Genomic DNA, 23,793 nt, shown 5'->3' with positions numbered 1-23,793 from the left:
AGTAAACCTTAGCTCAAGCTAGGAAGGTGGTGGGGTTGAAAAATAAATAGTTTATACTGTCAAATACGAAATTGATGATCAGAAAAGCAATAACCCCACCAAATTCAGAATTAAAAAGTGTTTTGAAATTTAATAAAATATAATTAGTCCTTTTATCTGCCAAAAGAGTTACCAAGAGGCATGCAACTAATTTTTAAAGAGCCCTGGAATGTTAATGTAATCGTCTTAGTATGTTGTGAAGGAGTTTGTACTATGAACTATCCTTTATATATAGTAAATTCACTGAATAATCCTTTATTGAGACCCTCAGTCCCTAAGACACTGTAGAGGTACTAACCTGGAAAATACACTCTTCAGAAGGCCGTGTTTCTACTCACAGGTAAGGCTTCATCCACGTTGAGAGAGAAGTGAGTGAAGGGCCTACATTTAGCTGTCTCATTATGAAGGCAAATAAAAATTGCTGGGGACGTGAAGTTAGAATCATATCGATATTCCATAGGGTTTGGTCATATAAGACTTCTTATACCCAAGGATGGTGGCTGATCTGGAAAGATGAAAATTCCAAAAAAAAAACCTTCTTGAGCAGCATTGGAGCTTGAAGTCTGCAAAGAGAAAAATAAACTATGAATCACAGTGAGTGGTATCTGACTGAACTGCTACTCTAGTAAGAGAGTAATATGTTTGGGTGTGGGTTTATAGACATTGGAAGGGAGACAGACCACTGGGCCCCAAGTTGTATTTGTTCTGAGGAATAATAGAATAAAATGAAGGCTGTTTTGCGTAAAGACAACCCACTAAAATTAGATTTTAAAAAGGAGTCCTTTGCATATGAGTCCAGAATTAAATAAAGATGCAGCACAACTGATGGCAGAAGAAGAAGGGAAAAGAGGTCACTGCAATAAAAAGGATGTTATGACCAACATGCAGACCATGAAAACATTCGGGACATGTTTTAGGGGTTTTTTTCCCCCCAGAATAATATCCGAATTTCAAATCCTAATCTAGATCTGTTTATCCAGCACTCCAAGTACTTCAAGTCCTTGTGTTTGCATGCTCCCCACCCCGAGCATAGAACACTCTTTAACCATTGCTTGCCTCCATAACCCCAGACTCCATTCAGATCTCAGCTCTCCTGGAAGGTCTCTGTCTCTTTTCCTACCATGGAATCAGAGTCGGAGGCTTGCTCCTCTCTTACCTACTCTCCCAAAATACTGAGCGCCCTGTTACTGCACAAATTATAGACACTGTAAGAATCTTACATGCATTAGAATGCATTTCATCTTCATCATGCTATGATGTGTATACTTCAATTAGTCTTGTTTTACTTGTTCAAGGTCATAAAACTAGAAAGTGAGAGAACTAGAATTCAAGACCTGGCAGTTTGGCAATAGAATCCAATCGCGTAAACCACCACCTCTAATGCCTCTATTTCACCTAACAGATCACCCATCTCTCCTCCTAGACAGTGAATTATTTGACACTGGTCTTCCTTTTACTTCTTCTATATTCACAACCCCCAACACAAGGAAACCAATTCATTTTTTGATGAATGGAGTAAGGGATCCTATTATATGTGGGCCTATGAAATTAGAGTACAGTTAGAGATTTGGGTTTTACTTTATTTTATTTTTTTAAGATGGCTTTGAGAACTTAAGGTCCCTTCAAATCATCTTCCTCTCTATGTTCATTTCATCATTTAATTGGTTAAGGAAGTTATCAAAGTTCAAATAAATTGTCCTCGGGACAGCTGAAGTTGACCATGATGGCGCACATATCAAAAAACTCACTGGCATTGAGTCCTTTCCAATGGACAGGCCTCTCTGATAGAATTCCTGTTTATACCTTCATTCTTCCAGCCAGGCCTCCTTTACTTCTTCTCCTCCTCAAGACTGATTTTGGATTGGAATTCAATCCATGCCTTGCAATAAGTACCTCGTGGTTGGGTAAGCTCTTTCACTCTCCACAGTTGCAAAACCTAAGTCCCTTTTCAATCTTTTATGATCACCAAATTCCAATGTACACTGATCCACATGTATCACCTGATGAAAAGAATCATGTTCATAAATCTTATACTAAAGTTTTCTTGTCTCCCGTCTCCCAATAAAGCTCCAACACTTACTGATATGAACTTTGTAGATTTTTTTTCTTTTCTTAATTCCTTTTGAAAACTAAATTCTCCAGTGTCTGGTAATATTGTACTCTAAGTAAGACCACCATATAGTAATGTGTACCCAACTTTAAAAATAAAATAAGGAGCATGAATTTTAAAATAACATTCCCTACAAAAAAAAAGTTGATTGGAATTGTAGGCTCTATCAACTTTGCTTTTGTGCTTCACTATCTCATGCCAAGAAATACTTTTTTTAAATGTTGCTCACAATTTTTGGAACTCTGATTCTACTAAAATAGTAGATTCAGGATATTTCTTTACATTTTAAAACCTCTGATTTCATTTTAGGTCATAAACTGAAGGTTAGCCAATTGACAGCTGAAAGAGAATGTCCCTTTCCCATAGCCTGTTTTTTAATTCAAAGTGATTTTCTCGACCAACACCGAGTGTCCCGATGTTTGGGTTTGGATTTGTCCAAGACCCACCTTTCTCTGCAGAGTGACCCTTGTGTTTTTCTCATTAGGAGCCAAAGACAATTGATCAGGCCTCATATTTTTCTATTGTTAAAGTTAGGTGTGAATATGCAATTTATAAAAATAAATATGTATGGTTTCATGCCATCGTAGACTGTCTAGTTTTTGCCTTGAGTTTTGTATTTAATCTTTAAGTCTTGAGGATAGAAGTAAAAAGGACAGAAAAGTAAGCACAGAGTCTTTCGAGAACTCCTCGCATGCCACGCCCACTGGACCCTAAACAAGCTTAGGTTAAAGCTGGCTTATTTCCTTATGGGGCATCGTCTCAGAGGGCAGATTGTCTAGCTGCCTCTTTGATCCTCACCCCATCCTGAATGCCAAATAGCATAACATTAAATCCATAAAAATGTTTGAGCAAAAAGAAAATTTGAGTTTGGATTTGGGAGATGTATTTGATGTCTGGTTGCTTTTAACATACAAACCGAAAGGCAATAGGGATCTAAAATATGAAATAATGGGAAACTTGGAGGCTGGGGAGAACTCCCAGTTGAAGGGACCAATAACAAACACCAGGCAGAAACACAATTTATTGCTCCACTCAGCCATCACCACCTGCCACTGAGCCAGTTTTATGAAAGACATGTAAATGAAGAGACTTACAGTAGGCAAACTGACAACTCATCTTTCCAGAGGTGTGAAAGTTGTATTTATTTTAATAACTGTGAAACAGGTAGATCTTGTGTAAGGGTTTTAAAATAATTTTACAGAAGAGGCAGTTCACAAATTTTTGATCAATGATTAATCAAGTCACCAGAGGCATTTGGAAAACCCCATCTGAAAAAGTTCTAGGATAAATAATCATTTCCTACAACAATGATATTTGGGGAATTTTTGTTGGGATTTTGAAAGATGAAGTCCAAGCCCACAATTATTCACTGTGAAAAACATAGTTTCTATTCTGAAGAATGTGTTTTGTGTATTTAACAGTAAAATGCCTATGAGTGAGTTCAACAATAGCTTCTCCTTTGACATTGCTACAAAAGAGGCTAAGTCACTACTTCTCCGCATAGAAAGTTTAGAACTAAGGGGTACCAAGTGGAGATTTTCAGAAGTAAGGTTTTCTATACTCAAATTGTAATCTCTGACTAATTTTATCAGAGATTAAAGGTCAACTTGATTTAAATTTATTGCACCCTTCCTCAGTATTATATTTGCCTTTTAAAGTTTCACAAAACTACACAAACACTAGTCAATAAATCCAAAATTTAAATTTTTTTCAAATGCTCCACTTAAAATTGGAATTGGTCCATATCATTTAATACTTTAAAAAAGGGGAGGGGGTAAATTTATAACAGTAAATGACTACCAAGTCAACCCTGGGGAGTGAAATAGCCCATTTTCAGTCAGAATTAGTCTCTTGCTTTGAATTTCAAGAAAATTGATGATCGGTAAAGTCTTTGGTTGTTGTATGGGAGAGTGATTTTTCATACTCACCTGCGGTATTTATTGCTGTCCTTCCTATTAGAAGATGCTGTGGTTAATGGTGACAACTGTTTGCTAAGTGTGACTACAGAGATTTGTGGCTGGGAGTCTAGGCCCCATGCACTTGGAAAGATTGATGTTTGATTTGCAATCACGCCTGAGATTTGCAGAGCCTGTCACTGTTTGTGACGACCTCAGACTTGCGGGCAGCCATCAGCTTTTTGCAGACTGCTGTCCCGTTCTCTACTGAATTATCAATAGCAAGAGCAGGTGGCGCGAAAAACCAGAGACCTGGGAATTTGTCTGTTTTTAACAATGTCCTTTGCTTGTCTCTTGCAAATAGTTGCTCCACTTGTGCAACATTTTGGATAGGTTGGGAATTTGTCTGTCTTAAATTGTGTTATTTTGTTCACCAAAATACATTACGGGTCCATAATATGGCATTGACCAACATTATTGCCCTTGATTTATAACCTAGAACTATATTTTATGTGAAATTTATGAACTAGAGCCAAAAAGCTTGTGGAAAAATTAAATTATATTTTAATTCCACTTTTTCCAAAAATGTTTTGAAGTCTCCTTGTATAATGTGTTCAATCCAGATTGCAATTGCCCCCCACACACACTGATTTGTATGTGTGTATGTGTGTGTGTGTGTGTGTGTGTGTGTGTGCGCGTCCACAGGTGTCCATTGACATATGTGGGTCTTTGATTAGATGAATCCTTTGTTTCACTCCTTCCTATGCCTCCTGGTCATATTTTTGTTTTGCATTCGTTCCTCACTATTAGCTTATATATCAGGCAGCGCGCTTTTGAAGAATGACACAAGAAAGAAAACCTATCTATGTTAGTTTTAGTTGCTCTTTGCCAAACGTTCAAGGGAGACCTTTAAAAAGCAATCTTTTGAGATTGGAAGCATTCATTGGGTTCAGTTAACGAGATGATCTCTCTTATAATAGCCAGTCATTCACAAACGCCATGCCATCAAGTCATTGTGGACTCAGCGCGCCCCTACAGGGCCCGGAAGGCATGGCCCGTCAGGCGGTCCAGGCTGCAGTCTTTGCGGAAGCCAAGGGCTACATCTTTCTCCCACGGAGCGGCTGCTTAGTCACTTTTAACTGAACGCTGGCTGGTTTCCGAATTCTGATTAATATCAGTCATTTCAGGCCGACACACCTCCATTGTTGAGTCTCTTGCCGCTAGCCTACTGTGTAAAGTCAGCTGTACATAGTGACATTCTTGGAATGAGTGACTGAAGTATAGAGTGACAAGAAAAACCACTTATCTTCTGGAAAGTTTTCAGATGGCATTACTTTGTCGGTTGTATAAAAGTGCACGGTTCATTTGGCCCTATTATGTCACATGACCTCTTGTTCCCTTTCTTTCCGTCTATGGAATGGCCACAATGAGACCATCACATACGCCTTGCGAAGATTACACAGGGGATGTGAAAAATCACAGTCTTCCACCTAAATTCATATCTGAAAATCCTATCAGTTCATAACATTTTGTTTGATCATGTTTTTATCGATCATTACTTGTTGGAGATGTTAGAATGACTGTTTTGTTTTGTCACCACCATTGTTAAACTACTTAGCATGGGATTGGATGTATAGTATGTGAGTTTGTAAAAAGGCCTCTGGTTTATAAAATAGCAAGCATTCTGGTTTATTCTCCATACTCATGTCCTTACTTCGAGAGCTAACCATAGAATCTTAGAATTGGAAAAGGACGTGGAAATTAAGTTGTCCTACTCTCTCATTTATTATAAAGGCCAATGACAAGAGCCAAGGAGTCTTGTGATAATACCAAGCTATATACATGTCCTTCCTGTGGCACTTCCCATCCCCCACTCTCCAATCTTACTTCCTCAGGGTTTGACAGGAAAATGAAAGTCCATTTGCATCTTCTTTCCAATAAATAAATTGGAAGCAAAGTTTTACTTCAGCCATTTGTCTATAGAAATGTGATATCAGGACCCATCACCATGACAACCCAGAGTTACAGGCAATGAGAACAATAAAATATTGGCACCTCTAAATCCGTCTTTGACATGGATTGAGTACAATTTACAAAAAGAACCAAAGTTCCCCAAAGGCTCTGCTAAAAGGATGCTCCTTTGTCCAAAAGTGAAAATTGCTATAGTGAAACACAGCAATATAGGCCAAAATAAAATAAAAATCTATTTAACCCTATTTATTTTCAATGGGGCTATTCTATACTAGGAAATCACAAAAGAACTCAATTAGTAGTGCTTTCCTCTCTATTTCAGTGATTTTTTTTAGGAACTGAGAATCTGTATTCTTGGTTTTCACTCAGCAAATCTCACCTATCACTACATGGAGGAGAGGGGGTGTACAAAGGGGATGATGCTGGGACAGCCCTAACCAGACTGATGGTGAGCTTTGCCTTAGAGATGTTTCAAGTATTCCGAATTCTAAGCCTCGCCATCTAATTCTGATGAATAGTTATTTAAATGGACATTTTCCTAAAATTCCCCAGCATATTCTAACAAGAGGCTTAGGTTGGGGATCACCTTCAGAACGGAGCCTTTTCCAGAGTCTTTGTAGTGAACACTGAGGAACTAGTAAGACGATTGTAAGGGTCCCCTTTTTTTCTCATGCTAAGTTTGAGAAACGATGCATTCTTTCATCTCCTTTAGTAATTCTCATGACCCACTGATATACTCAAAGCTCCTCAGCATGTTTATGTGGTTTATTTTAGAGCCCCTGAGTGATGTGCTCAGATGCTGCCCCGAGATACATCGAAGAAAGCCTTGACTGTCTGTTTCCGAACACGGACTGCTGGGGCAGCTCGCAGTCTTGGCAACTCGTTTGCTTGTATATACAGCCGCCTAGCTACAATCTCAGTGGTGCAGTCGAAACGAGATTTGAAGTAGCCTGACACTTACCGCCCATGTGAGCCCAGCACACATCGCCATGCTCTTGCATATAACATGCCTCCCTATTAAATAATGTGCACACACGTATCAGATGCATGGCATTCATAGCCCACTCAGATGAGGTGGCTATTCAGCATGAAAAGCCATGTAAGGAGCTGGTTATTTGTATAGAAATAAGGAATTTTACCTTTTCTGGTTCACTATCCACATTTCTAAGACAGAGTGAAGAGTAAAAACTACTCGGCATACACTACTAAGTAACTTATAAAGGCTACTTGACAGCTTTACTACTATTATTATTGAATTGAATTGAATCCCAGGCTTCACAAATTTCTGTGACATTAGGCCTTTTTTTTTCTAACTCAGAACATCTATTAACATCTTAAAGTTCATAGGCATTCAATGAAACATATCTGAGGAATATTTTGCTAATGATGCAAAATTTCCTTTAATAATTTTATGGGGGCAGTTGCAAAGAGAAATCTCTTTGACTCATCTGATCTTTCCTTGCCTACTTCATAAAGCTCCCAAAATTGCATGTTATCTTGTATTATGGACATTTTGAATTAATGTTATGTGAAGAAGCATTTTCAAGGTAAAAGCAGTTATCCAAACTAACAATAAGATTCACGTATGGCAGATAATCTAGATCAAGGTGAACTGCGGTCCCTGAGAAAAATGCAGCTTGCCGCCTATTTTTGTACATCAAGTTGTCTTGGAGCAGAATCATGCTCAGCCCTGCAGATATTGTCTATGGCTGCTTGTGGGCTGCAGCTCACAATGGAGAAGTCATTACAAAGATTATACGCAAAGTTGGGAGTATTTACTATCTGACTCTTGATTTGGAAAAAAAAATGTTTGCCAATCCCTAATCTTCTTCCCCTTCGAGTTCCTGTACATTGTTCTGTCGGTGAGTTTTCCCAACCTGCCGTCCTGATGCAGGAAACTCCTGAGGACAATAGAAACAAAACACACTGCGTTGGTGGGCGGTCTATGGGCTCTTTTCACCCAGGTAAAGTTAAAAGGGCAGCTAGAGTTTCCTATGTTAAATGCGTTGCACCTGTCTATCACTGTTATGAAGAGCAGTTAAGTCATGGCTCTTTGGGCCCCTCTCTCCAGCGAGTACAGCTTTGCTCTTTGCATTGGTGTAAAATAACTTATTAACTTTCCACTTACCCAGAATTCTCAGATGAACTAGATTAGTAAAGATGATACATTTTTTTCATTTTTGATACCTCATGTATTCTGCTGTGATTATGTTACAAGTCAAGTAAGTGTATTTAATTTAATGTGACATAATAGATACATTTAGTGTTCTATTAATAAGTGAATTGTCCAATTACTTAAGTATACGGTCCATTCATACATCTTTTCTAATCATGTGATTTCATCTTGAAAAGGTCTTCACTATAGCTTACATGTGAAGTGGCTTGAGAGCTCTGTAGAAAGAAATAAGACATACATCTGACCTGCAAGGGGCTCTTAATTAACCCAAAGGAAAAGAAAGGATGAATGCAGGTACCAATAAATGAAAGGTGGCTCGTGAGGGCTGCCGCCAGCACTCAAAGGACCCTGTGGACTTGTCCATGTCACATCACCAGAGATGGCCAAGTCTGGCACCAAGGAAATGGCCTTTCTACTGTCCCCTGTCAGTTTCCTTCCCTCCCTTCGCTATGGCAGTTATGCAACTAGTGTGGAAGACAGGCTTAGTTTCCATTGGAGAGTATCCCTGACTTATTATGGAATGTGTTTGCAACTGCAAGTCTGACATGTTTCAAATTTAGTCTCACTTTTTGGAGAGAAATCGAGCACTTGGCTAACGTGGTGGAATTCTTTCCTTGCGAAGCCCGCGTTCTTTCGTGTACAAGCCGCACAGGGGCTGTAAGAAGTATGTATCCAAGTCCATGCCTACCCTTGAAACAAGCAAAGCCTACATTTTTTATGTCAGTGAAGATAGACCTGCAGTGTTTGGGGTTTGATATTGTTTTGGGAGAAAAGTAGAAGGGAAGGGAAGAAAATTTAGACCTTAATAATGATTTTGCTTTGTTAGAAATGTAAAGACTTTGCCCATAATCGCAGTTCGAAATCCCGTGTTCACCAAATGCAGCAACTTTTCCTTACGTTGAGAGAGCAGCAGCCGCTCTCTGAAACGCCACTTAGTTTCTCTACGTGTTGGTTTTATTACGCTTTCCTAAGTATGAGGGGAAGGAAAAAAACACTAAAATTGCTCAGTATAACTTTAATTTTTCCCCTAGCATTAAAAAGAAAATTCTACTAAAATAGCAAATCTTTGACTTCTGAGCTTCGGAAAGCAAGCTTCATTAGCGAGAAAAAGGACAATCAGACAGAACTCTTCCTGTGTTAATGAGACTCGAGGACATCCACACAGAAACTAGAATATGCTTAAGTCAAGATTCCAGAAACGATGTGCTAAGGTTATGCTGCTAGAAATCTTTTTTGGGCAAAAATCTGATTAAAGAATGAGGTTTCATCTTGGCAAATAAGAATCTAATTACCTATCTAAAAATATTGCCTGTATCCTTCTCGATATAACCACCGTTGGAGTTCAAACATTTCGCCATATTTCCGAGAAGCAACGCAGATTGCTTTCAAACTCCAAAAGATATCTTCTTCACAGATTCAGTAATTCCAATAACTCTTAATGAAAATGATTTGGCCAACTTAATCACAATATGAACACTATACCCCCACGAGAAGCATCCATTCACTGAAAATGGACAAAGGGAAATGAAAGAACTAGTCAAGCAGAGTGAAATGCTAACAATAGTAGCCGTTTAATCAATGCCACGTAGTTTACAAGCTGCTTGGCATATTTAATTTCCTTTTGCTGTCATAGCAATAAAATGAGAAAGCCAAAACCCCAAACCAAACTCATTGCCAAGCTGATTCTCACTTACAGCACCCTAGCGAGGAAATTGCCCCCCCCGGGGGGGGGGCTTCCCAAGGCTGTAATCTTTACAGAAGCAAATTGCTGCATCCTTCTCCCCCAGAACCTCTCGAAATAAACCTCACAACCCTCAAAATAACCCTTATTATTCCCTCCTGAGGAGGGGCTTATGGTTTCGAACTGTTGAACCACTTATGGTTTGAACAGTCAGCCCCTAACCAGTAGGCCGCCAGAGGTCAGGGCCACCGATGAGTTTGAATGGCCAACTTCTCTGTCAGCAGCCAATGGTGCAAACTTTTGCATCACAGGGCTTGGTATGAAAGAGTTAAAGCACTATTAATAATTTACTAATATGAACTCCCTTGAACAACTGAGGAAACCAAGATTCAAGTGGTTTAAATAACCAGCCCAAGGTAAACAGAGCCCTGTTGGCACTGTCGCTTCAGTGTTGAACTGCTAACCGTAAAGTCAACAGTTCAGGACCAACAGCCTCTCTGTGGAAAGAAGACAGACACTATCTGCTCCCATAAAGATTTAATGCCCAGAAACTAGATATGGGATCCCTGTGCATCTCAATCAACTTAAAGGCAGTGTTTTTATTTGCTGTTTGTTTGGGTGGGCAAGGCGGGTGGGGCAGGGGGGTTGACAGGTAAAACGAACAAAAGTGTTTAATGGGTTAGGGGCAGGAGTCAACTATCAAGCCTTCTTGTTCCACACAGGGTACAGCCAGATTTCACAGGGCACACAAGATATTTATGCACCGCTACAAAAGGCGGCTCCTGACGTGCTTTGCCAAAAAAAAAAAAAAAAAAAAAAGATACACACTACGGTAGGAAATGTATGAGGATATTACAATTACATAGTCAGGTTTGGAAATACAATAATTTGTTCATACTTTTGCCTGTAACCCAGGTCAATTCAATTTTGGGGAGTTGGTAGGTGAGCTACGAAGTAAGCTATTGACATATGTAGTAAATAAACGTTTAGCTACAGAAGGAGTTGTTTAAATTAAAAATACATTGAAATATGAGCAGTTATACATAAGCAGATTGATAGTGGTTATTCTCTCCTCATAGACGGTCAGAGATCGTATCACCAGCAAATGAGAGAGAAGGGAGATTTCTAATTTTAGAAAATATTTGTCCAGAGAAATATCTTTCTACATTCACTTTCTCTCACTGTTTCCTGTGGAATAGGACTGACCTTCCAGGATGCTTTTCAGCTGTAGAATTCTTACCTTTGATGTCTGATCTCCCATTCACATATGGCCCTACTTTAATTCTGTTATAGATGACTTGTTCTTTAAGTGACATCCACAACTTGCCCGTGTCAGTGTCAGTAGGAAACATTTCAAACTACATCGTTGCTCACGTTTTCCCAACTGCAGAAATGGGTGGTCAGTGGGACATCCTCAGCAAGAAGATATCCAACCGCATTTTAAAGCCAGCAACTCCATGACCAAGGACCTTTTTAATAATAACACCAACCGTCAATCCAGTTTTATCAGTGAAACACTTATGGCTGTTACCTTTCTAGGCTATTTCACAAGTGTTGATGTGATACTTTATTTAAAAAATTACTTTATCTTTAATCCCCTAACCTTTGTTTCTACCCGAGGGTGTTCTTTAAGGATCTTAGGGGGCAGGTAGAACATGTTTTCTCTTAAATACAAACAGATACTCTCTCAAGAAGTGTAGTTTGCCTACACTGAGAGATTGTGACTAAAACAAACTATTTGCTTGCACTGTCTTTATCTGTATTTTAATTTTCTGAATACTAGCTTTCATATTTCAGGGGAAAATTTTTTGCATTGTCATAAGGTAGTTCAAAACTTACAGAGTAAGATGGTTCTATACATCAGGAACGTCTTGAAATTGTCAATGTATAACTGTAGAGTTAGTTGCCTGCCCTTAAAAATGTATACAGAGTAGCCTAAATGCAGACATGTATATATGTAAATATATTTATGATTATGGGGGAAATAGACTTATGTGCATATATTTATAGGTTCAGTAGTAGGGTAGCAGATGGACATTGGGCCTCCTCATGTATACTCCCCCAATACAATAGCACCTCGCCCTGCTAAATGGTCATTGCATGATACCCACCTTCCCGACATGATCACTGGAGACAGACGTGTGTAAGCAAATGTGGTGAAGAAAGCTGATGGTGCCCGGCTATCAAAAAGATATAGTGTCTGGGGTCTTAAAGGCTTGAAGGCAAACAAGCGGCCATCTAGCTCAGAAGCAACAAAGCCCACAGAGAAGAAGCACATGGCCTAAGCGAATACAAGGTGTTGAAAGGACCATGTAGCAGACACCAAGGAACAAAAACAATCATTGTGTGATCATCTTCCTCACATAATCGCTGAAGATGAAGGTGTGCATAAGCAAGTGTGGTGAAGAAGGCTGATGGTGCCCGGCGACTGAGAGATATAGCATCTGGGGACTTAAAGGCTTGAAAGCAAACAAGCAGCCATTTAGCCCAGAAGCAACAAAGCCCACACGGAAGCAGCACACCAACATAGGTGATCGTGAAGGGCAGAGGAGGCCAGGTCTCAAACAACAAAGGCGGGGGTGGGAATCAGATCACCGTGAATGAGGGGGAGTGCATGAGGGGGACCCAATGCCCATCTGTAGACAGCTGGACATCCCTTGCAGAGGGGTAGTGGGGAGGAGATGAGTCACTCAGGGTTCAGTGTAGCAACAATGAAACTCAAAACCTTCCTCTAGTTCCAGAACGCCTCCTCCCTCCCAATTATCATGACCCCAACTCTACCTTGCAGACCTGGTTATACCAGAGGATGTACAGCAGTGCAGTAGGGATCTGGAGACACAGGAAATCTAGGGTGGATGAACCCCTCAACACCAGCGGTAGGAGTGGCGACACCTGGAGGGAAGGGGGTGTAGAAAGGGAGAGCCGATCTTGGAGCTCTATGTGTAGCCTCCTCTCTGGGAGATGGGCAATGGGGAGGTGGGTGAGGGGAGACGCTGGGCAGTATAAGATAAGATATAATAATTATTTATAAACTATCAAGGGGCCAGGTGGAAGGGGAAAGCGGGGAGGGAGGGGGAAGGGTAAAAATAAAAGGGAAACCGAGCTGATTCCAGGAACCCAAGTGGAAGGTGAATTTTGAGAATGATGAGTGCAACGAATGTATAAGGGTGCTTTGCTCAATTGATGTTTGTATGGATTGTGATAAGAGTTGTATGAGCCCCAATAAAAAGATTTATTAATTTAAAAAATGTATGCCAAAATATTAGGAACAATTCAATCAGAAAATGTTTTCAGAGAAAAGTAAGACATTCATAGAGTTTTTGTTATTATACTGAAGCTCTAATAATCTGTTTTATGGTTGATAATTAGTAATTCCAAGATTGGGTGTTTCATCTTTATCACACACACAGTATATGCAGATAAAAATAGAAAGATAAAATCAAAACATCTATTTTCCAGTAATAATAGTACCATTGGATACCATTCTTATTTTACTCTCCTAATAAAAAATAACTTGTGTAAAAACAAATTTTAAACTATTTTGAAATTTTAACCTCTCATCTAGATTAGTATTTACTGAGAGCAGGAGCGATGCTTTCTATGCTCCTATGCTTTACATACATGAAGCCCAAGCAAACAAAATATCTGTTGCCTTCAAGTTAATTGATACTCATGCAGCACCATGTGTTACTAAGCAAAACCACCCCACGGGGCTTCATGGCCTGTCATCTTTCTGGCAATAATTTCCTAAGCAGGCCTTGATTCCATTGAGCTGCTTGGTAGACCTGACCCACCAGCCACTAAGACGAGCTGCCGCTCAGAGACCTCTGGGCTGTCCTGGGCCCTTCCATATACTGTCTTGCGTATGACACAGATCCAGTGGCTACACTGATCTATCAAACCATTTTTTAAGAATGCATTTTATCTAAGTTCTCAATCTTAGTTTATTACAGATCTCTATAGCACAAGGTTAGTGATTGGAAGTCACTGGGTGCTCTGAGGGAGGAAAATGAGATATTTTGATCTCATAAAAATCTACAGCTTGGGAATCCCAATGGACCAGTTTTACTCTGTCCTACAGGAGAGGTGAGGAGTCAGAATGGATGGAAAGGAGTACGTTTTTTTGGGTGGGTGGTGTTGTTGTGTAAGCTAACCTTAAGGTCAGCGTTTCACACCCATGAGTAGCTTGGTGAGAGAAAGTGAGGTTATCTACTCCCATGAAGATTTATAGTCTCAGAAACCATAGATCAAAGGTCACTGAATTGGAATTTAGGTTTGGAAACTAAAGCTATGTTGATCTTTGCTATCTCTAAGAAGGTTAAAATCCATGTATTTTCAATAAAAATGAAGTTGTTTTCTGACGGATCTATTGGAAATAGTATTTCAGTATGTATTAGCTAAACATCAACTCCTTCAAAAATAAGCATAAACAGTGGCTATTTAATGCAATACTCAATTTATGCCACTACAAATATTTGCTGACCATCTGAGATGGAAATAAATAAATATCTATACATCAGATTTTTATTTGCTTCAGCATTATTAAAATTTGTAAAGAAGTTACAGCTCTATGCTCATCATTTGATATGACTTACAACCTCTGTGCTCAAGTCTGCGTCAATCAATGGGGCAGTGGAGTGAAGAGGTCACCACAATCTCATCAGAAGCCGAACACCAGGGAGCATTTTAATCAATGAGGAGATGAGTCTTTTTTCAAATGATTGTGAATTTTGGTTAAGACCCACTGGATCTGTTGATTATTAGGAGACAAGTGCTGCATGCCAATTCCTGGCTCCAGGAGCGACTGAGGATGCGAACTGCTCTTGCATGTTGTAATCGAATGTATGTTTTAATGAAGTCAACAGTGAGATTCCGGACAGGCATCAGCAACTTTGAAATGGAGTCTTCCAAATTCCTCACACGGTTTGAAAGTAATGAGATTTGTTCCATAAAGTGATGAAATTTATGCCATAAATTGCTTCCAGAAGACTGAAAAAAAAGAAGAAAAGCAGTATATTTTCCTTTGTCGAAAGGATCAGATTTTTAAAATAGTGATTTACTGATATCTACTTTAAAAATGAATGCTATGCTATATTCCTTTAATAATGTTTCCCATTTCAAACACCACATAGGCATTCGGAGTCAATACCACTTGGTCAGAAGGTAAACCACTGACACATCAGTGTGCACACAGTTTGCACTTCCCTGGGTCCTGTCCACGTACGCACCTATTTCTTTCACCATCAACAATAGTCACCTCAAGCCTTCTCGGAATCAAGTTTTTGTTTTTTCTCAGACTATTCTAATTGTGTTTTACTGGGCCGTATACTCGAACTCATCATTGAGAAAGGTAGATATGCTTGACTGAAGTCATTGTGCTTAATATCTAACATGCATTATAAAGCGAGGCTAGCTTTTTCTCAGGCACTTTAGCAATTCCTCTGGATGTACTCTTGGCTGGAATTAGTTAGCACAGTACTTTCTAGTACAATGAAAGTCTGCAATCAGCTGCTGCTAGTCTGTTTAGTGGAGTGCTTCACGATTGACTTGCGACCTGCACAACAAACCATTATGAACTTCAAATGACCTTAAGAGAGCGAGTGTACATTCATTGTCATCATATGGGAACCCAAATCATTGCTTTATGACTCATACTCAACCACCTTTCCCTTCACAGCCCCTTGTAATATTTAAGTAAGATGCACACATCTCATTGAATGTGAATCCTTTCCAAGAATGAGAAACACAGCTGAGATGTCCAGATATATGGCTTAATAAATACTAAAATACAAATTATGCATATGTGATTAACAAAATATATTGTCAGTTAATATTTATTATAAAACCGTTATTACCCAAATGTCTTCTAGATGCTGAGGACACTGCAACGAATAATCCATTATTAGAAGCTTATAATCTATGGGAAATACAGATAAGAATAGATTAATAAATATAAACAAATCAACGAGATAATTTGACCATTGGATAAGCCCTGTGAATGGAGGATAGGATGGAGAGAGAGGTGGAGGGTGCTATATTATGTGGGTAGTCAGGGAAGACTTCCATAAAACCTTGACATTAGTGTCAACTAAATGATGACACTTCACAGAAAAAAATGTGTTTGTCCAACCCACCCCCCACTGTTTCATTTTCCTGAGTGATTGAAAGTTGTCACTCTATCCAATTACAACTACTCCTATCTAGTGGTTTCTAATAGGAGTTTTTCATAAACATTTATTCTGACATAATTCATTCCATTTGATCATAATCCTCTCCTCAAAGCCAGTCCTACAGAAGTTTACTGCAAGCACTCGTGCAATCTGATTCCATCTTGAGCAAGGAAGATTAACCTAAATCCTGTTTACAATAAATATAGACTTGAACTTTCAACTTTGTACTTCTTGGATAATATTTTTCAACAGGCAATTATTCTCTAAATCCAATAATAATGTTATACTATTTCTTACATATTTGTTAGGTGTCTCATATTAATGCTATGAGTTTGCTATGATTACACTTGGTAGATGAAGAAATTAAGGTTCAGGGAAATTAGGTGACATCCCCAAGGCTCTGAAGTTCATATGTAAAGGATCAAGCACTGTGTTGACCAAGTGATCACTTTTAACAACCCTGCCGACGTCGCCCAAGCAAAACTAGCCAAATAAATGATGGTTGTATAGTCTTTTGAATTTCACACTCCCGAGTCTGTAAGAATATTGTCATATTAAACTTCACCAAATTAACACCATAAAATATATTTTGTAGTCAGTTTTTCCTTTATCACTTTGAGTTACATTTTTACATTCTTTTATGGCAAGCTATTTATTGTTGGGTGCCATTGAGTCAATTTTGACTCTTTGTGACCCCATGGAATAGACTAGAATGGCCCCATAGGGTTTTCAAGGCTGTACTCTTCCTAGAAGCAGATTACAAGGTCTTTTTCCTGAGAGCAGATGGTGAATTTGGTATAATTGCCTCTTCACACACTCTACAAGCAATGCCAATAAAAGCTTCCTTATACATAAAGATTATGATGTGAGGTATTACTTGGGCCAAATGTCCAGGATATTATCCTCAAGTATGTATAAATAAATCTCATGCTATTAAAAAAAGAAAACCATTTGTGTTCTATAAACACGAGGAATGTACCATACAGCCATTATTGACTCTTCGTGATGGCCATTCTTTTGTTGTTACTGTTGAGTGCTCCCTAGTGAGTACCAGCTCTTAGTGGCCTGGTGTGCAGCAGTGCAAATCTTCCTGGGCCCTGCACCATCCTCACAATTGCTCAGAGGCTGGAGCCCATGGCTGCTCCTGTGTAAATCCATTTTGTTGATGGCCTTTTGCTATGATATCATTTTCTAGGGACTGGAACTCTGCTGACAATGTTTCCAAAGTATTTGAAGCCAAGTTCTTGTCATCCATGTGTCTAAAGAGCATTCTGGCTGTGCTTCTTCCAAGATGTTTCTTCTGACGGACCATGGTATTTTCAATATTCTTCACCAGCACTGTAAATCAGATGCATGGATCCTTCTTAGGGCTTCTTTAGTAATGTCCAACTTTCACAAGCATACGAGGTGATTGAAAATACTCTGGCTTGGGCCAGGCATACCTTAGTCCTCAAAGTAAAATCCTTGCTTTTCAACACTCTAAAGAGGTCTCGTGTGGAAGATTTACCCAATGCAATGCATGATTAGAGCTCTTGATGGCTGCTTCCCTGAGTATTAATTGTGGGTCCAAATAAGACAAAATCCCTGACAACTTCCATCTGTTCTCCATGTATCATGATGTTGCTTACTGGGCTAGTTGTAAGGTCTTCTTTACATTGAGTTGTAACCTATGCAGTCCTTGAGCATCATCAACATTTGTTTCAATTCTCCTAACTTTCAGTAAGCAAGGTTGTGTCATCTGAATATCATGGGTTGTTAAAAAGCTTTCCTCCAATCCTGATGCCACATTTTTCTTCAGATATTCCAGGTTTTTGCTTATTTGCTCAGCATACAGATTCAATAAGTATGAGGAAAGGATAAAGCCTGAATGAACACCTTCATTTTAAATCACGCAGTATTCCCTTCTTCTGTTTGCACAGCTGCCTCTTGGTCCATGTGAAGTAATGGAATTACTAGTAATGAAGTAATCCACCAGTAACGAAGAAGTATGGAAATCCTATGTTTCTCAAGAATACTTTTAATTTATTGTGATCCACAGTCAAATGCCTTTGAATAGTCAATAAAACACAATGAGATAGCTAAAGTTTATTGTGCCAACCTGCCCGATAAACACTTGTGGGGTTAACTGAAGGGTAGAGAGATAAATGGCTCAGTGAGCCTTGCCTTTCTAGTTCTCGGGTCTCTTGATTTCTGACAGTAGGACCAGGGTGCAGCTGCCTTAGCCAGTTCCCTGCTTCAGCTTTCAAGGCTTACTCCCTGCAAGACATCCCTGAATAAAAGCCACATGGACTTACCCCAATGCAGCCCTGGGTTCTGGAGCAGCCGTGTAGAGACCCCTGCCAGCACAGAGATGCTTACACATTCACTGACTTGGTTTTCCTCCTGCAGTCGGCAACATTGTGTGTGTTTTGTGAGATGGAGGAGGGCATTGTGGATTGGTATCAGACATATTGGCTAATGTTGGACTTGTGGGCTTGGGCAGCACTGGGGTGGGATGTTTTCTTGATATGCACTTATCCTTTATATAAAACTCTCTCATATATATATATGAGTTACTGTGGATTTGTTTCTCTGATGTACCCAGACTGACACACACAAGTAAACATCTTTCTGGTATTTTGTACTTTCAATCAAGATCCACCAGACATCACCAATGATATCGTTGTTACAAGTCCTCTTCTAAATCTGAACTGAATTCTGACAGCTCCCTGTCAATGTAATGCTTCAACCGTTTTTGAATGATCTTCAACAAAACTTTACTTGCATGTGATATTGTCTTATAATTTTTGTATTCTGTTAGGCCATCTTTCTTTGGAGTGGGTACAAATATGATATCATCCAGTCAGTTCACTGAGAAGCTATCTTCTAAATTTCTTGGCCTAGAGGAGTGAGTGCTTCCAGTGTTCCATAAACTTCTTGAAGCATTTCAGTTGATAGCCCATCAATTCCTGGAGGCTAGTTTCTGGCTAATGCCTTCAGTGCAGCCTGGATTTATCCCTTCATTGTCATTGGACTTGGCTCATCTGCTACCTCTTGAATGTCTATACTTATTTTATTATATTTGTTTATTTTGCCGTCTCCAGCTGAATTTTGAAATTTTCTGTTCAACTATTTTATTTCTTCAATCATTTGCCTTAGCTATTTGCCTTAGCTACTCTTATGATTAAGAGCAAGTTTCTCTTCAAACATCGACTTTGATCTTTTCTCTTTTCCTGTCTTATTAATGAACGTTTGCATTCTTTGTGCACGATATTGTTTATGTCATCCTATCACTCGTTGGTTCTTTGTAATTACTGTTCAATGAATCAAATTTGTTCTTGAAATCTTCTGGAAATTCAGGTAGGATACACTCAAGATCATATTTTGAACTTGAATGTGTATTCCATATGGACAACTCCACATATTTCATCACCATTTGTGTTGTTGAAAAGTGGTATTTGTGATGAAGTACTTGACCTTGGAAAATCCTATCATGTGATCGCCAGTTTTTGTCTATCACCAAGGCCATTATTATCCTGTATTATCCTTTCCCCCCTAACTTTTGCATTTCAAGTGCCAGTAAGTACCAGTTAATCTTAATTGATCAATTTCAATGTCCTGCTGCTCTTCAGGAGATTTCCTGTGTCTGAATGTGCTCACTGTTATTCATCAGATATTTTGATGGCAAATTCCTGAGACGTGGACAGCCTATTCTATCCTTGTAGCACATTCTTATTCTACAAGCTCTGCAGGAATCAATTCACGTTGGTGGCCCTCCTGGTATTTGAAATACCAGTGACATAATTTCTAGCATTACTGCAACAGCATCATCCAAATTTTACAAAGACAGTTGGTAATTCTAGAATTATCCTGTATCATTGCTAGTTTTCAAGACACATTTTCCAATTTTTAAGAAAAACACAGAACATCCCACTGTTTCTAGGATTCTGTTATTACCCTTGAAATTCCCCAAGAATTCTAAAAAAAAAATCACCGTGACTTTGGGATTTCTATTCCAACGTCTATGGAAGAAGCAGATTACCTTAGTGTGGTTCCATTCTTATACCCATAGGGAAAAAACGTAAATATTAAGCACCAAAACCAAAGTTTCATAAATGGCTCCCATTTTCTATATTAATTTAAAAATATCAAAATAACTATCTCCAGGAGAAAATACCTTATTAATCTAAGGGCCACTGGGATATACTTCAATTTGCCATACAAATGATGTGTTCAACATAATGCTCTTAATCATATATTCAAAATTAACATGTTGAGGAGTTAGCACATTTCTAATAGAAATACTACACTTAGACCTTCTAAAATATACATTAGGAAATAAACATTGACATAGATGTAAATTTCAATTTAACCTTATGAAAATATATATGTACATGTAGATAGTGAGTGCTATTTATGTTTTTAAAATTTTTGATGAAACTACCCTGTGAACATTCTTAGAAAAAATATCTATCCTATATAAAACCTGGGGATAATGTAATTTAATCCTTCATAACCAATTCTAGCTGGAAAAAAAAAACCACACATAGTGGCCATCTTTTCACATGTTCCCCTAACTTGTAGGAATGATTTTTTTTTCTCCCAAGTTCTTATTTTGGCTTCCTTCAGGCCCTTTCAGAATAGCTTTATTTTTGAATCTGGTTTTATGAGCACATTTTTTTCAGGTTTGAGCTATAGTTTTCACATTGAAGAATTTGGTAAAATAAAACCTGTACCAAGCCAAGAGGTTAAAATATAACAATCTATTCAAAGCAGCAAACCTTTCAGAGAAGTTTACACTATACGCTGAGAAGGTTTTTAAAGCTTGAACTTCATGTGGAAGGAGCACACTGCTCCCTTTGAGGAGCTTCTCAGGTCTCAACAATGTCTCTTCAGAAATGCCGGGGATGGCAGGGGCCATGGGCAAGTCAAGATGGGCAATGGGCAAGAGAGGTGTCAGAACTCTTAAGATTATTCAAGCAAAGAGGGTTGACAAGCCGGGAGAGACAGAAGGTAGCTTTATGAGGAGGTCATTGGGTTACATTTTACTGAGTGTTTCAAGTTGAGGGGATGGAGGCAGAAGATGGGAAAAACCTGATTTATTTGGAAGGAAGAAAAAAAAAAAGAGAAGAGACAGAGAGAAAATGCCATTCTCTTAAGAAGAAATTGTATACTAAGAAAGAGAATGCAATATGTGGAAAAGGCCAGCCCTAAGGGTCTCCATCTCACTGCCGTCAAGTTGGTGTCTATTCATAGCGAACCCTTAGCTCAGGGGAGAACTAGCACGTGAGTGTCTGAGTTCTCTACAGGAGCAGAAAGCCCTGTGCTTTAGAAGCCAACAACAGCTAGAGTAGAATATTTTTCTTTCCAATTGATGTTTCTCGTTGCTCAATATGCCTTCAAAAACTGAGAAGGAGCATTATAATTAGCCCTTCCTTATTTATAATTAGGTCTTACTCTTCCCCAGCATGTTTCTCAGAATTCTGATGTCAACCTTACCCACACACATCTAGCCATTACAGGTGGGTAAATGCTAAGCGTTCTTTACTGGCCAGTGACTGTTAGTGTTTCTCCCAGATACCTGCAAGTATCGATGCAAAGCTTTAAGACTGAGACTACGAGACTCATGTCAATCTAACTCCAGGTGTCTCTAATTTTCTATTCATTCACATTTGGAGAAAGTAAAATAAAACAAAACAAAAAACTCTAAGACATCATAATTGTGCCTTTGTTATCATTCAAAGTACCTAGTTTTTGAAATTTTCTTTCTTAGCAGGGAATTCTCATCCTTTATGAATTATCCAGTTGTTAACATTTATTTCTAAGCATATAATCTGCATATGAAAGTGTGCAAATAAGTTAATTAGATGAAGGTACACAGAATGGGTATTCTTGCTTTCAAGTGTGTTCTAGTAGTTAGGCTGCATGAATTTAAACCCTCTTTCCTGCCTCTTCTAGCCTATAAGATCTGGTCAAGTTCTTTAACTTCTCTCAGCCTCTTTGGTCCTCTATTTGCTCAACAGTGAGATAGGGAGGGTATGAATTGGCATGACTGGATAGCAGCGGGTTTGTTTTTGTTTTTTGTTAGCAATAAAGCCAACACTTCCTTCACAGGTTATTATAAGAAATGTGCATTTATATAAATAAATTTCTTAGTATAATGCCTAATAGCTGTGTAAAATCATAAATATTATTCTCCAGAAGTCTGGTTAAGGAATGCACTATCCAAATCAATCTTCCTCGGAGACCACAGATTTTGTTAAGAGAAACATTTTGCATGGAAAATGTAGTGATTCTTTGGGATTTTTTTATCCCAGAATGAGTCCACTCCAGATGTCCAGATTAGCCCTTCTTTCTGCAAGATGTGAACCAGCCAGAACAAACAAGCTCAACAGTTGAAGGACAGCAGATGGCTGGGCTTACACCACTAACTCCCTCTTCCTAACACATTGGCGATAGTTATCCCAAATCCTCACTGTGCTGCAACATTCGGGGAGAGGGGGGGCTTCTTTGCAATTTACTGGGGGAAAGGAGATGCCTTTAACAATTTCGTTTGGAAATCTATGACATCTCAATTGGCCGCGCGATAGAGAAAGGAGTAGTCACAATTTTCCAATTGCTACGTGTTTCCTCAGTGACCTTTTCTCCATTAAATAATGTGCTGCAGTATTCAATACTGTCCCTAACTGAGGCTATTCTCAGTGGAAGAGCTTCATTAGATGCCAAATATTGCCCTAAAGTGCTAGAACACAACTCATTATACGATGAAGAACTTACCTGGACCTTTCAGGGAGCGTATTGAGCATGTTAAGAAAACCTACACCTTTTCCTATAGATCCTATAGTTAATTCCAAGGTCCTTGCTAAATTTGACAATAATATAATTAATTGAGAGCTTATCATTAGTAAAGCAGAGAGGAAAGATGGAATGAGAGAAAGTAATAATTAACTGGAATAGTCCACTCCCACAGACCATGTGAGCCAAGGACCATTGATAGTTCCCCCAAGTTCAAAGCCAAGTAACAAGAACTGATGGGAATTATTGACAGTTCCCATTGACATAAGGGAAGCAGGCTCTAATGGGCACGTGTGGTGGTCAGGTGCCACGACATAGAACTGGAAGCAGAATTTCCTGAGAACAAATTACTTAATTTGAGAAATATGGATACTCTATAAACTCTGAGACCTCCACATTTTCATTCCAGAATCCCAACCCTCTGCTTCATGACAAAGGGTGAGATAGGATGTATTCAGAGTGAGATAGTCAAGGAATGACCCCTGGTTTCAATTATTTTGTGGTGTAGAACATTTCTAGGAAGACACAGAAAATCTCAAATTCACTCTTAATTGGTAAGTACTATAAGGAAAGAAATTGATTCCTACTTTTTAGTGATTTATAAATTTTTAATTAACCATTTTCATTTCCATTTTAAGGTTTTTGACTATTACATAGTGACTTTTAAGTCAGTTGGTTTTCGTTCATTCATAAAAGCAAGCAAGCAAGATGAAAGCCAGTCACTAAATATTTCAAGAGGCAGCACTTAAATGTTCAGATCCCAAATGCAATCTTCTCTAAAATTCACATTGAAAAAATGCCACTTAACGTCTAGGTTCGCTTGAAAGGGAGTTCACATAAAGGGTAAGGCTGTCAGCCCACTGTTTCATTCCCTAGTACTTTCTTGCAAAGTACAATGACAAATGGCAAAAAAACCTCGGCTTACCTTCCTATTTGTCAGAGGCGGGGTAGTAGCAATCAGTACATCTGGGAAGTAT

At 38.8% G+C, this 23,793-nt stretch overlaps 1 protein-coding gene across 1 annotated transcript in view; it reads left to right on the top strand.

Moving 5' to 3' along the window:
• VWC2L (von Willebrand factor C domain containing 2 like) overlaps window positions 1-23,793 on the top strand; it is a 189,411-nt gene that overhangs the window by 2,860 nt on the left and 162,758 nt on the right. The gene's annotated exons all lie outside the window — the stretch shown is intronic.

This window comes from Tenrec ecaudatus, chromosome 13, assembly GCF_050624435.1.
Source record: "Tenrec ecaudatus isolate mTenEca1 chromosome 13, mTenEca1.hap1, whole genome shotgun sequence".
Lineage (NCBI taxonomy): Eukaryota > Metazoa > Chordata > Mammalia > Afrosoricida > Tenrecidae > Tenrec > Tenrec ecaudatus.
The sequence above is the reverse complement of the archived record's forward strand: the minus strand, read 5'-3'. Positions and strand labels throughout refer to the sequence as shown.